We start from the raw sequence: 4,314 nt of genomic DNA on the forward strand, positions 1-4,314 counted from the left end.
CACCAATCTATCTATTAATATCTCATTTTGCTAAATGAGCTACCAACTCATACTTACCAAACCCCATATATACACACACACACATACATACTCCCTCCCCCTCCTCCAAACGAGTGCACGCGCGCCCACACAACAAAAAACAAAGAACAAAACAAACACAAAGAGACACAAACCCCCACCAAATTGGGCTGAACTTCTTGCTCCATCCGGCCCACATGCTGACGGACCTCAATGATCTCTCCGGGACCATCGATCAAACAATTAAAAGCATCATTGACACTTTAAACACCTTAAAATTAATGAGACGTTCGGACTTAAGGTGGTTAATGAGATTATTTAAAAAACATTGTGGTCCGAGACCCATTTATATTTTTAGTTCAGTGGTTCATATAGGTCCTTAGCTAGAAATCTACACTCTGGAACTGCAGGCCTGGACAAGCCCATTTGTAGGTCCCGTATATGATTTGACAAAAAAAAAAGTTAGGTGGATTGAGACCCATGTATATTATAGCCCACTTCATTTATGTTGATCAAAGGGCCAGTTATAGCTTTAGATGATTATATATGGGTCTTAGCTACAAAACTCCTACCATGCAGCTTAATCAACAAAGCCTAATCCAATTAGTATCTCTCAAGTGCTGTAAACAAAATACAGAGAATATAAATTAATAGGCTGCTCTATTCTGTCGTTGTTCACCATGTGGACCACGTAAGATGGAGATGATCAGTAATCTATTTTAAATAGCAGTATAGTTAATCTTTTTTTTTTAATTTTTTTGGATCATTTTGTTAGAATATAAAAATATAACTCTCAATTCTCATTACAACTTTAGAGCTTTGGTATAATTGTTAGAGGGACTTTAAGATGATATCATAGCGATCCAGGTACAAATCCAATCGGCTACGAATTAAAGTGTGTTTCTATAAATTGATAATGTTGTTCGAGTACAAGTTTTGGCCCATAAAAGACCTGTCAATATGAGGGGACATTGTTAGAATATAAAAATATAATCATAACTCTCACCATAACTTCATAAAGAGTCCTTAAGACATTTCATGTCTGAAAATAAAAAATAAAACTTTAAAAAAGAATATACTTTAGGATATTTATGATAACTAACCTCCTTAACAACTATTTATTTACCAAACGAAAAAATTTAACCCTTCATCTTGACTGTCAAATCTAAACAAAATTAAATTATTTTTAACCTTCCGTGAAGATTTTTAACTAAATCAATTCTTTTTCTTAACTCTTTTCCTTTAACCCCTTGTCAAACGGTATCTCAAAGGAAGGTTGTGTGAAAGTAACCCTTTAGAAATCCGTATACATATTGCCATATTGGTCTTGAATTTGGCTATAGAGTTAAGGCTCGTCTCATCTGGTATGAGTTGTAGTTTTTTTGGATTTGCAGGTGATATATTTGAAAGGTCTAAAAATAGTCATCAATTAGAATTTGAAATTCAACATTCATGATAGCTTGATTGGTCAAAAATACTTAACTCTTTCTAAATATTCTTAGAATCCATTAGAATTAAAAACTAATTGGAACGGAGAGTATTTATCAGTAAATTTCAACTAATTACCACATGACGACTTTGAATTTTTCTCTGACCACATGACAACTTTGGGTAAATCACCAATTTCTCTTTATATATAAAGGAGATTTTTTATTTTCATGGTGATATCAAAGATTTCAATTAGACTAATTGAGATACTTCTGTATAGATTTTGATTGCGGCAAAACTAGAGAGTTAATAAATTGATTAATCTGTATAGATTTTGATTGTCAGAAAACTAGAGAACTGATATTTTGATAAATCAATCTAAAATAATCTGATTTAAATATTGTTATGGGGTACAACTGTTTTCAAATATATGATCTGATAAGTCGCCATCTCCATCCAACCAGACAAGCCGACACCCCAGTGTCGACACGAGAAGCGGTGCTAATCTGCACGAGACATCCTGACCTCCTAAACAAGTCGACATCTCGACCGACGGGAGAGATAGCCAGAGATCAGCTAGCAGTCCGACTCAGCCGATCAGACGAGTCGATATTTATCAATGTCGACATGAAAGGCGGTACCAGTCGGCCCTCTTGTAGCAGGCAACTCGTAAAGAGCCTAGTCGACCCAGTCGAATCGATACTCTTCCATGTCGACTCGAAAGGTGAGACGAGTCGTCATCCGACTCCATTCAGCCAGCAATCCTTAAGTCTTCACTCCTCTCAACGAGTCGACTCTCCTCGCGAGTCCCATCATGAGGGACATTGCTTCTCAGCGAGGCTAGAAGATAACTTCGCCAAAGCTTATCCATCCTGACAACAAGTCATATCATGTCTACTCAAAGACTATGCGTCATCACACCGTTTATCAGCTAACGTCCCATTGATCGCTCCTCAAATCGAGGCCGAAGTGATCTTCCTCCTGTCGCCAGCCGACACATGTAGAGTAAAGAATGACTCACATTCCAGCTCTCACCCTATAATCATGCACCTTTTCGGTCAGACCGGACATGTATGTTCGGTCGACCGGCCAGCGACAAAGTTTCTCACCCTGTAATTTCATATTCTGTTGGTCGACCGGCCTATGCACTTCGGTCGACCAACCTGCGACTAGTCCTGCACACTCCAAATTTCCTGATCTTCTTTGCCGTTTCTACAGGGGTTAAGTGAAGAAAGTTCATGGGGTTAACTCAAAGTTTATACTTGAGTTGATTTATCTACAATATGCTCAAACTTGAAGGGATTTTCTCAAACTAAAATAGTTGAGGGGGTTTTCTAAAATTAATTCGTGGTTTTATATAGAGAGGCTCTTTACATGAGGACTTTTTTTCTTTAATTTATATTTAAATATGTAATTCTAAGGTTTTTCTAATTATAGATAATTATAATCTAATAAAGATTACAAAATATTTGATTATAAAATTTTCTAATTATGAATAGTTTTAATTTGAAGAGAATTCTTTGGTGAATATAAGATTAGTTGTCCACATGTCATCTTCTGATAGGCATGTGGGTACTTATGATATGACACATGTCAATTATTTGTGTCTTTATAATATAATACATTTAATTTTCTGTGTACTTAGGAACTCCACCAATTTCTCTTTATATATACAATGCAATATAAGTATTTTGCATGTGCTTGCAAATTGATTTAATCAAAAACAATATTACGCTTAAACATTGATTTTGTGATGCTCGCATTAGAATTTCAACTAAATTAGAAAAGTATGTGGTTTTAAGAGATCTATAAAACATCTTGAGAAACCAAAAATTTATTCCTAGAATAATCTTAAGAATCCATTAAAATTATAATATAATTATTAGAAAATAGCAGACAAAATAGGGAGATTTTGAAATAATATTTTGTGTGATTTGTGTAAATAATTTGTTTATCTTTTTGGATCGCATGAAATATTTTTGTAATAGATTTTTTTATTTTATAAATCTTTACATGTTATATGTTTATGTGGTGCCTTTTGTTCTACTAATATTTTAAAGAGAGACGCATATTAAGCAAAAGTGCCTCTTTATAAAGAGTAGTAAGGACATGATATTAAATCAATAAATAACAGAAAGTTAACAAATCCGTCAATAATATTTTAAGAGGAAAACTAATTCATTAACTCTAAATATAATTCGACACATGTATAATTTTGCATTTATGGTTTTAGGGTTAACTTTAGAAGAACCGCCTAAACTATGGTGGATATTTTAGAGAAATTCTCTCACTATTTTAATTTGAGAAAACCACCCTAAAGTTTTGGCATATTATAGATAACTCCACTGAACTTTAAAATTAGATAAAACTCCCTCAATGGAGTGTCTCACAACATCCCCCCACAAGTCTTCCAAACTATTCCCATCAAATCCCCCTGGAGTTATTTTAAAATATATTAAAATACCCTATTTAAAATCAACACATTCAATTAAAAAGAAATCCCCAACTGGTGTAAAAAGAACAATTTTTAATTTATAATGGTTTTTTTCCTCTTTGCCTTATCCTAAAAAATCAGAATATTAGTTATGATTGAGGAATATTTTGGCATTTTCTCAGCTATCTACTTATCATGTCACATGCTAGACCTAACAATGTTAGTTTTCAGGGTGTAAAGTTGAGAAGAGTTTACAAGGATTTTTGAAAATTGTTTTTTTCCTCTTTGCCTTATCCTAAAAAATCAGAATATTAGTTATGATTGAGGAATATTTTGGCATTTTCTCAGCTATCTACTTATCATGTCACATGCTAGACCTAACAATGTTAGTTTTCAGGGTGTAAAGTTGAGAAGAGTTTACAAGGATTTCTCAA

This window comes from Asparagus officinalis, chromosome 1, assembly GCF_001876935.1.
Source record: "Asparagus officinalis chromosome 1, Aspof.V1, whole genome shotgun sequence".
NCBI lineage: Eukaryota > Viridiplantae > Streptophyta > Magnoliopsida > Asparagales > Asparagaceae > Asparagus > Asparagus officinalis.